This window comes from Periplaneta americana, chromosome 5, assembly GCF_040183065.1.
Source record: "Periplaneta americana isolate PAMFEO1 chromosome 5, P.americana_PAMFEO1_priV1, whole genome shotgun sequence".
NCBI lineage: Eukaryota > Metazoa > Arthropoda > Insecta > Blattodea > Blattidae > Periplaneta > Periplaneta americana.
Window position 1 is genome coordinate 131174649 of NC_091121.1, and position 11884 is coordinate 131186532.

Below are 11884 nucleotides of genomic sequence, written 5' to 3' on the forward strand. Positions count from 1 at the left end.
GATATATTTTGTGTAATAATAGGGTCAGCGGTAGCCCAAACCCTTTAACCAGTATACGCCTCTGTGAAAACATATTATATTTTGGACAATTTAGGAAACTCAGTTTACAAAAACAGATTATTGCTATACAAAAGGGAAGGCCAACCCTAACACTACCTGGTCTTACATGTATGCATGTAGGCTAATGTGTAGCTTGTTTCTCTCAAGAAGGCGTCATTTTGCGCTGTTAATTTCTTTCCTCCTCTTAAGAAATATGCAGGAGCCGCCACTGGTAGTAACCATCGACCAGGTCATATCGGCCAGGCCGTCATCTTATCTCAATAGAGGTCCAGGGAGTGCTGTCATGGAGGTCATACGAGGCCATACATCATATGGGGAAGAGAAAATTTTGTCTGTACGGAGCCCCACCCCTTATTTTCTCCCTTGAAATATATTTTACTCTCCTCTCTCTATCTCTCCGACTGTCATTTAATGATTTTTTTTATATCAAAGAAGAAGTAAAGAAATTGTTTTGCTTTACATTTTAATTGTACAACAAGTTTGATTTAAAGAGTACACCATGTAGCACCACCATAGATGCACAAATGTCTCGATGAATCTTGGAATGTGTAATTGCAGCACTTCTTGTTTTACAACCATTATTTTATATAATTCTGGATTCCAGTTCTGCAGAGTTGAACAATTTTTGTTTATGAACATCAAACAAAATACATTAGGAACAGCAAGAGATGATCTAAGATCTGTACAGATCTCCGCGTACAAAACTTAGGCACCTGTATGTCATATGGCTCTGTACAGACACAATTTTCTCTTCCCTATACGATTAATTAAAAAAATTGTAGGTTCCTATATGATGTATGGCCTCGTATGGCCTCCACTATCGAAGGGTTGACATTCTGTTCTCATACACTGTACTCTACTATTATTTCTAATATTTCACCGTCGAAGGGTTACCTTTTGTTCTCAGAAACATTGAAGGATAGCATCGAAACAACGGAAAATGAAATTGCCTTCTTTTATTAAAAGGAGACGAACATTATGTCCAGAGCATAAGTGAAGGTAAGATTTCGATGGCTTTCAAACTCCATCAACCCCCTCCCAGTTTCCATTAAGTGACCCGAGAAATTCCAAGGCTGAGTACGCAGTCACACCATAACAACGTTTGTCATTTCTACCTGATCTAGTGTTTCAACAGTGAATGTACTGTATAAAAATGTCGAAGCATAAAGTGTTTTCTTTGGAAGATAAGACAATATTATAAGTGACATTGAACGTGGTCTTTCACAAGCAGACGTGAGTCGACAGTATAGTTTAAGTAAATCATCTGTAACAGTATATAGTGTAATCCATTTCACAAAAATGAAATATTTAAGTTCCTTGTTTCACAATTCTATTCATTTCTGTCATTTAAGGTTAGGGGAGAGACACTTCGGATATAGTGAACGAAATATGCAATTCCACAGAGGTTCACTATATCCGGAGTTGACTGTAATTACCAAATTTCGTAACAAATGTAATTGTTTGTGAAAAAATGTTGGACATTAATAACAATTTGTTAATTGATAGAGTAAATCAAACAAGTATGGGCACTCGAATAATATGGGCACTTTTAACGTTTATGAAGCATCGGATAGTATGTTGGCAAACCTGAACTATGTTGCCGAACCATAGTGTGAATGATGTAGACACTGCTGGACATGTGAACGCTGCAAATACAGTTATGCACTTTGAAGTATAGCAAAAATAGTGCTGTTTTGATTTTTATATGATTTACCCCAGATCACATATGTAACAGATTGCTCAGCCTTATAGACTTTGACAGTAACAACTTTTATCAATTTCACTATTCTGCCATTTAGCTACTGCATCCGAAGCAAGAGGACTAGTTATATTATAGTCCTCTTGATCCGAAGTTACATTATAACTCTCATTTGAATTGCATGGAGCAACTGTACTTCCGTATAGCATTCGTTCTCAATCAATGGTGGCGATCCTGGCGGTTGTTCTCTTCCACATGTTACTGATTTTAACATGGGGATGATCAATCTGTTATATATGTGGTCAGGGGATTTACTTAAGGAATGACTGCCACAAATGTGTGAGGAGTACCGAAAATCTTTACAGGCGGGAATGGTAGATTTAAACAGAAAAAAAAAAAACCCATATCATGGGAGTTCTGAAGCATTACTCGCTGGACAGACTGGACATCTTGAAATAATACATTAAGGCAAATATGGGCACTGTCATTCAGGGTATTATGGGCACAAGCATTGATTGCTATCTTTTAAATCATTCATTAATATTTTCCTATAGAATTGAATTTTAAGAAGTAAATGTCATTTATATAATTGAAATTTATTCATATACTCTTAATTATTTAATTTATTGTCAAATACGAAGTCCTACTTTAACTTTTCATTCCAATTAAAAAAAAATTAACAATTGATGATTTTATAACTTCCTTCTCAATACCAGGACAGTCATATTGTTAACGTTCATTGCTATAATTTTATTGAGTATAATACAAATTATATAAAAAATTTAGTTTATAGAAATGAAATGTTATCTTCCACAAAAGCAGAATATTTTTCTTTGTTTTCATTTTCATTTTCCTGAGTACATATGATAAGCATTATTTATAATTCTTTTTATGCACAATTTTTGGTACATTTATAATTTTTAAGTTTTAAAAATCAATTTTGAGATAGCTACCATTTACAATAATACTTTAATTTTACATATCCTTTATAGAGAGACCCAATCCAAGTCACGGTCTAATTTACGAACTCGCCAGCACTGTGGTTGTGACAGTATGTACCAAGCCATTCCATGTGTGAGGAATGGAGACTGCAATCAGTTTGCAAGCGTCCAAGATGTATGGCATACCATGACAAGCTCTACAGCAGTACTTAAAACAAGATGACTTTTCTGTTTTAAAGCTTGGCAAAAAAACCTGAAATGACAGTAAAAGCTGAGGAAGAACTAATAAAATAGCCTATGTTCTACAGTAACAAGAATGTGGGTTTGATCTCACCAGAACAGAATTGCACTATCTTGCTCGATGGACAGGATTCTCACTGCAGAGATGTGAAGATGCTGAACTCCTGCATTGAGAATGGTTTATTCCTAATTTGCTTGCCACCTCACATAATCCACTGGCTTCAGCCAACAAACAATCCTTTTTCAGACTAATGAAAAAAATGTTATTTTGAAGAAGCTGCAATATTTCTAAGAAATAACGGCTGCGCTTTCACAAAAATTGAGTTTTAAACATTGGTGAGGAAAGCGTGGTTGAAGTCAGCAACTGCACGAGATGCCATAAATGGATTCCGTGCCACAAAAATTTGGTCCCTAGACATAAATGCCTTCCTGATGACACGTACATTGGAGATGCGCTTTGATTAGCATATTCAGGGTCAAACAATCCAACATCTACCAATAAAACTACAGTAAATCCACAATCAAATACTTAGTCAGAATCTGCTGGGTCTACTTCGAATAATGGAACACCTGCTCAAACAAATGGGGAAGAGACAAATACCAGCTCATCAGAAGTCCATTGTCAGGAATTGGCTCCCATCACAAAAATATGTAGACCCACAAGTACTCATGAAAGAACTAAAAGAGCTGCAAGAGAATTTACATCTCCTGGGAGTTTGTCTGAAGTTACCAAAAGAGTGGCAACAGAAGCCAATAAATTTAAAAGTCAACAACTTGAAGGCACTTGAATACAAACGTATCTTCTTCAACAAATGCTTTTGCATTTCTCCCACATATGAAGGAGATTTTTATGCTGAACAAAATGAATGGAGAAAAGTGGATACAATGTGAAAGATCATCCACTTCTTGGTACCATGAAGAATGTGTTCAGATGGAAAGTGTTTTATTTTTCTGTGATAACTGCATTAAATAAATTTAGAACATTATTTTGGCTTCTTTTGCTTTTGTTCTTAGTCATTTAGGGCCGTATTCATAGACATTTTTAGCGCGGGCTTCTGGTAGATGATCAGCGTTTTTCGTATTCATGAACCAGTGTTAGCGATAGGATATGATTTGAATTCTGTACAAGTAACCAGTGGATAGCCGGGGCTAGTTTAGCATGCTCGTAGCGCGTGCTGCAAAATGTCTATAAATAGCACCCTTAGGGATTTATGCCATTTGAAAAAACATTTGTCACTACTTAAAGTATTTTTCATAGCCCTTCTTCCTCATTGAATGTGTTAAATCTATTTTTAATGCAGTCTCAGTGTTTACTTAAATACTTATTAGTTTTTTTTTAAATTTGTTCAATGTTCTGTTACTTCATCATTGACGTTGTTCTATGATGATTAGTGTAGAAAGCATTAAATACATGTATTTTGTATTAAATATATACTTGAAAATTTAAAAAGTATTTAATTCCTACTGCCCATATTACCAACACATGTGCCCAGATTATACGGAGTGGGACATGGGCACCAAGTGTTTTTAAAATAATCATAAAGTAGTCAGCACAATTTATTGGTAGAACAACATTTGTGAAAACATACCATTTCAATTATGAGCGGAAAATTACATCTGGCATGTGATATCCGTCTGCATTGATGCATTGTTGAAGGAGCTGACGAAAATTGGCCTCTAATCTTTCCAGGAGATCTCTGTTGATTTGATTGATGTGTTGATGTATCGCGTCATTTAATTCATCTAATGTTTAGGGCTTACCCTATAGAAAAAAATCACATGTGGACAGGAGAGGGAACCGAGGGGGCCATAAAACATCACCAAATCTCGAAATGAGACGATTGGGAAACAGGGGGCGAAGAACTACCATTGACGCTCTAGCAGTGTGTGCCGTGGCACCATCTTGCTGAAACCACAAATGTTGACGATCAATACCTCTTCTTTGTAACTCAGGGATGAAAAAGGTGTTAATGATCTCAATATAACGCATAGAGTTTACACTAACGGTAACCCAATTTTCTTCAAAGAAGTAGGGACCGATGATGCCAAACTGTCCCACCATACACCAAACTGAAGCATTTCCTGTACGAAATTCAATCGTTGGGAGTAATCTCTTACATCCAATTTCTGCACAATCACCATCTTGTGTGGATGTAAATGTAAATCATCATGCAAAATCCGTCTTACCGTACGATTGCTGGTTCCAAGTGCAGTTGAATGTCTTCGAGCAGAGCGGCCTGCCTGCACAATATCGCTTGTCTGACCTTTCAACATTTTCTGGAGTACGCACTGTGCATTGGGGGCCGGGCGGTTTATTTTTCAGTATTGCGCCTTTTGTTCCAAGATTGTGTCACGCGTGGGAACAGAGTCATTGTGATTAATATTGAATCTGCAGTGAAACTCACGGTGTACCACTGTCACCGACTCGCCATTCCTAACAAGACAATCATATGCAAACATGCGTCCTTTGCTCCATGATGCCTACTGCAGGTTAAATGCTATGGAATGTCATGTGTCGCACGCCCCTTCCTTTCATAATGACCGAGTAGAAGCCATTTCAAAAATGCTTGGTTCCCATGTCCCACCTTGTACTTACAATGCAGCAGATAATATGGGCACTTCTAAGGTTCTAGTAAAAAGCATATATATAGCTATATGCGACGTAAAAAAATCATTTTAACATTTCAATTAAAATAGATATACTTTAAAATGTTGTATGTTTTTAAGCTGTTAGCATTACTCAAATGCAAAATATAGAGTAAAATCCCTTACTGTGCCCATACTTGCCTGATTTACCCTATTAGGCAAAAATACAGTCGAATACACTGTTAATTAACTGTTAACTCCATCGCTTGGTAGTATCTATAACCATTACTATTCGAGCCCAATAGCTGATAGATTTGAACCGAACTACAAAGCTGTAATAAATAAATTTTCCAAAGCTGTAATCCTCATTGACTCAAAAGCAGCTGTACAAGCTATAGCTAACAATAATTTTATTCACAGAAAACTGATAAAACTTCTCAGTGTTGTACCCTGATCAAGCAGCTCCAAAAACTAGACAAGGAAATAGTTCTGCAATGGATTCCAGCACACTGCGGAATTGCGAATAATGAATTGTTGGATCAACTGGCTAAGAAAGGCTGCACCCTAATACAAAACCAAATTACTCAAAAATCATTTATTTCTGTTAAATTCAATAAAAAATTCCAATACAAACAAACATTTTTGAACAGAATAAAGGAATCAGCTAAAGATAAATCATGGGAATCCCTTCTCCTAAATTTAATCATCATTCTTGAAGAACCAAAAATTCAGCAGTGACAGCCTTCTGCCTTCTGACCGGGCATGATTATTTGGCAGCTCATTTATATAGAATTGGCATCTCCCTCTCACCCAATTGTGTTATGTGGAACGGACGTAATCATGGATAAATACCTCCTGAAAAATTGCGAAGCTTTGCCTGTTCATCTCAACATCACAGAAAAATACTGGACTGCATGACAGCTGATGGCTTCATTGCCATGATACCAGAGCATATTTTGCTACCAACCAACACTACTTACACAATTTATCAATTTAATGGACAACTCTTGCACTTCTCTTTCTTTATTCCTCACTGTGTCCTCCCATGTCCAGTCATTTCACTTATCTAATTCCCCTGTCACTAACACTTCATTTACTATTTAATTCAGTATCTATTTTCTCTACATATAGGCCTACTATTCATTATCGTTTGTATCTTTTCCTTGTTTTACTCATATGACATAAATTATTTTTGGTATTCTCTATCCCACTTAGGGTTGCCACCTTGAAGAAGTCAAAAGTCAGGACACTTAAAGCGGCTGGTATTCCAATTTACAAATTAAACTTTAAATACTTTAAATTAAAAATAAACTACACATACTATATTAAACATGTCTAAAGGTATTGAAATTAATTATGTTTACCTTGGTATGAACATGATGACTTGTACAAACCATGGGGCTGATGCAAAGGCTGGAACTTATAGACGTACTTCTTATCTGAGATGAAATTCGGAACAACTCATAGTCCTATTACAGTTTATTTTAACCACAAGTTCACTTTCCACGGATTTTACGTTAAGTTTGTTTCTTTCTTCTATACACAAGTTTTTCATTAAAGAAAACACTGTTTCTACATGCGCGTTACTGACAGGAATAGAGAAAACAAATTTTACTATTTTTAGTAAGTTAGGGGCTGCATATTTGTTAAAAAAATGGACCATTTTTTGTCAGTTGGTAAATCTAGGTTTTTAAGAGTTTCAATAGCATCTCTTAGAACAATGAACTCAATATACCGTTCATCACCGTTTACTTCTATGCTGTGGGCATTTACAATTCCTATAAGGCTATCAAATGTCACTACTTCTTTCAAATTCAAGACAGCGAATTTCTTAAAAGGTGAAGTCTCGAAGTTGAACTGCACTTATTCAAATAATGAAGACTCCTCTGTATACATTAGCTGAATCTCTTCTAAATATTTTCTGGTCCGATTTGCTTAATTTATTCTAATTTTGATTGACTTGAAAGCCATGAAATCCATCTTTTAATTTAGATTGAATGTTTTTATGTAGGGATTCTAAGATAACATAAAGATCTATAGATCTATAGGTTGAATTGTTTTATTTTCGAGTTGTAAAATTGTTGTTGTAACAGAATTCATACCTAGTTATGCATGAAATGCATAGACCTATAAAAAAAGGAAGTGACCATCTTTTTCCTGTACTCCTCTTATGAAAGTCCATACTAAAAGATTTGTTTCTTCTTCTCCTTGAGAGAGAAAATAGGATCATACAGAATTCCAGTATTTGAGCAAACACTCTAGAGCTGGCAATAGGGACAATCACCGAACTGAATATGCCTTAAAATTGTTGAATATTCTTGTTCAACAAACTGAAAAAAGTTTTTGAGTTCATTAGTTTTCTTACTACAAGACGAAAACTCGTTATAAACTTTTAGTGCTAGACAGTCGACATCAAATTTCATCACTTTGCATGCATTTTCGGCCATGTTATGAATAACGTGACAATTACAATTTGCTTGAATTATGTTATGATTTAAAGATTTGAAATTCTGAAAAACTGAGTGGTGTTTTCCTAGTTGACTGCTGCATTATCTGTATCCAAACTTGATAGGGCCTATATTAGAAACTTTCAAATCGTGCCCATGCAAAATAGATTTCAGTTTCTCAAAAGTACCGTCAGCTGTTTCATTCGAATCATCATAAAAGCTAAGTAATTTCTCTTTAGCTCCACTAATCTCAGAAAAATATTTGATACTGACTGGAAAGCACTTAATATTGCCTTTATTTGAGGCATCTGTCGAAACAGAGAAAAAAGTGTCATCTTTTATGTCATTCTCTACTAATTCTACGGAATGAGGAGCCAATACATTTTGAACAAGCATCTCACATTTTGTACGTCCACAGTGAAGTTTTGGACTTAACTTCAAATCTTTGAAAATGCCACAATCAGTAGAAAGATAACTATGGTTAAGCATTATTGCATGATATGCAAACGACAATTCTGCAGTTGTAAATTCACTTTCAATAGGAGAATGTTTCACGCTAAAAAAATTTTCAATCGATTTAGTTTTAGCACTTGATGCAACAGAAAGTTTATGTTTCTCTCTCTATACATGTTTTCTCACAGCACCAATTCCCTCGCTTTTTATTGAAAACGAAGCAGGACACACTATATATTTTGCCATGCTTTCGTCATCACATTTAGCTAACCAAATTTTAAACTGTTTATCTTGTACCGGTAACCATTCATTACGAAATGTACACATTCTTTTCACCTTTTTTCTTCCGTTTATCATTTTAACTGTCATAACTATCACTATCACTGCATTCACTTACACTGCTGTTTTCCTGTGATTTAGACAACATTTTATTGAAACGAACCCCTAAAATGTCAGTAACAATGTCTGCGTCTTGCGAAACTGCCTAGTAACAGCTAACATACGTGCACTGCAATTTATAACCGCCACCAACCTAGTCTTTACTGAATTTTTACACCGCTCCGCGACAATGAAACACGAACTGCAGTGATTTGATTTCTTGGAAGCAGAAACACGAATCTATTGTTGCTCGCTCTTCCATTTATAAATTTAAACAGTTATCAAGATGACCAACTGTAGAATTTTGAAGAAAAAGAAAATAAATATTATTACAAATATTATTTGACGTAAAACCTTAAGAAGACTAAATAATAAAACTCGGCTTGTAACCTGAAAACAGAAAAGGAGGGACATTTGGGCGTCCCGTCATATTCGTGTCGGGACACGGGACAGTTACAAAAAAGTAGGGATGATCCCGACAAAATCGGGACAGGTGGCAACCCTATTCCCACCTGATACTACATTTTTTCTTTTATACTTCTTAGGGCCGTATTCGGTAAAAATTTTATCTCGGTTTTTAGCTACACAAACTTAGATTGTAGCTAAATTTGTAGGCCTATTCACCAACAAAATTATCTCGGTTAATTGGGATTATCTCTGTTTAAAATTTTACCGGAGAAATGTTGGCCGATAAAATAGGAGAACTGAGATACAGTACTTACGATTATTTAGCCCTGACAGTCGCCGGCGATCTGTGTTTGGGTCAGGCGAGTCAATTAAGTTACGCCAAGGGGTGTTCAGGTTAGTCTGTTGCCTGCAGTCAAAGGTATCGGATGTCTCGCATGCGGTATACTGCATTCCTTTAGCGACCGTTCGCCCTTACCTCCACTCCGGAACTCTCCTCACTACTCCTATTACTTCCCCTCTTTCGCGTCGCTGAGCTGTCAGGACCAACGAGTTAGAAAGTTCTAACTCGTTGGTCAGGACTAATTAATCGGGCTGTAATCGGAATAACAAGATGGCGCGTAGACGACTGGAATATTTAATTGATGAAAGGGAAAATTATAGTGATGAGGAATATGGCCAAGAGTACAAAAGAAGACGACCTATGTGGCTGAAAGGACGCGCCACATACTTTCAGGACAACGATGACTCAGATTTTGTGACACATTTTAGATTATCTAAAACTTCAGCTTTATCAATCTTATCAATGATAGAACATAACCTGAAATTTACAACAACTAGATAATATGCATACTCTACAATACCTATTGTTTATACCAGAGAGTGGCAACGAAAAGTTACCACGCTATATAGAGGAGGTCGGGGAACAGATTGCACTCAATCCATTACTCGACTCACCGGTCAGCTGTAGCAGCGCAAGCAGGACGAGCGTTCAATTTCATTACGGTAGGCCTAAATTATTAGTTAAGAGTTACCTAAGGAATGAATAAAGTTGAAGACTGATGTAAATGTTACCTTTCATCAAAGCAGCTGTTGAAAGTGATGTCCAGTGTTCTCGATACAAACGTTGCATTGTGTTAAAAAAATTCCGAAACACTCGTATCTCCGCCTCTGAAATTTCAGATATCACTAGTGGCGTAGCGTCAATGTAAGCTAAAAAGCTCAGCTTCCCCAGTTAATAATAATTTCATAATAAACCTGCAATCTATGGGCAAAATTATTTATTAATTTTAATAGAATTTATATTTACGCGTTAAATATTGTGATGCGGCAGCTTAGGATGATTTGTGATGCAGCAGTAAACAAGAATCCTGCACACACCAGCTTCCAAGCAGACTGGTTTCTTACACTCATTCTTCTGTGTAACCCACCCCGCAGATTTTCCATCCCTTTCTAACTTAACTATCCTGGTCGCAAGGGTAGCAAGAAGCTAGCTTTAACATTTAAAATAAGTAGTTTCCGAGTTATCCCTTTTCGTCAGTTGTGTTCAGTTGAAGTGTTAGTGTGCATTGTGGCTGACATAATAAATAATGAGTGAAATAACAGTTCCTGACACCAATTTACTTGAATTTTTTAGGACAATTCTATTATCAAGATTGACTTACGAACAAAAGAGTGATCTAAAAAACAAATGACCGACTCCCTTGCTGTCAATGAAGGACACAGCCAAAAGACAGACGCATACTTACGTACTGTATCTATTGACCGTTAATATTGTGATTCCTCTAACTATGACAGGGAGTCAGCTAGTGTTATACAGGGACATCATTTTATTTTTACTTCAATTTTTATTGTACCTGCGTTTCTAAATGTACTTGACTCCCACCCCTTTCACTAATGTCCTTGCTAACGTCAGTCACACAAACTTATGGCCGCTGTTGCTAGCAGTGAAATAAACAGTACAGAGTACAGTGTGTTTCAGAAATATGTTGCATTTTCTATAGAAGAAAAAGCTTATATTATTGAAGTTTATTTTCACACAGGTATCGTGTGTAGCATAACTGAATTTATCTGTGTGGACTGAGCACAAGTGAAGATTAGAGTTATCGAAAGTACGGTACCCTATAATATGGTGCGGTACTTAACAGCATTATTTAAACAAGAGTTTTGTTTTACTGTTTGTAGGTATGAAGGAAGATGATGGAAACTGGAATTACAATATAACCGAATGTAAACAACAGTTTTTTTTTTCACAATTTCCTGATTATATAATTACGGAATATTTTCGTAGAAATGTCATTAATCTGGTAGATAAATTTAGAGCAACAGAGTGTACAGAAAGGAAGAAAAGTGTAATATGGCCAACAAAGGTGACAGAAGATGCTGTAGAAGATACTAGAGAAAGGATGCAGCGAGGTCCTAATAAGTAGGTCAAGAAGTTAGCTGTAGAAATTGGGTTTTCTTACGGAAGTGCTCACAAAATTCTCAGGAATAAATTAGGTTAGTAATATGCTGAATAAAGTAGACATTACATAATGAATATAACTGCCTGAAGAATGGAGTTTGTGAAAAAAAAATTGTTACAAGTACTATTCTACTGTTTTTTGATAAAATACTGTAAAAGTAATTATCAAACTGAAAATCGTAATACTGTATTTCCCTGTAACATAAATGGA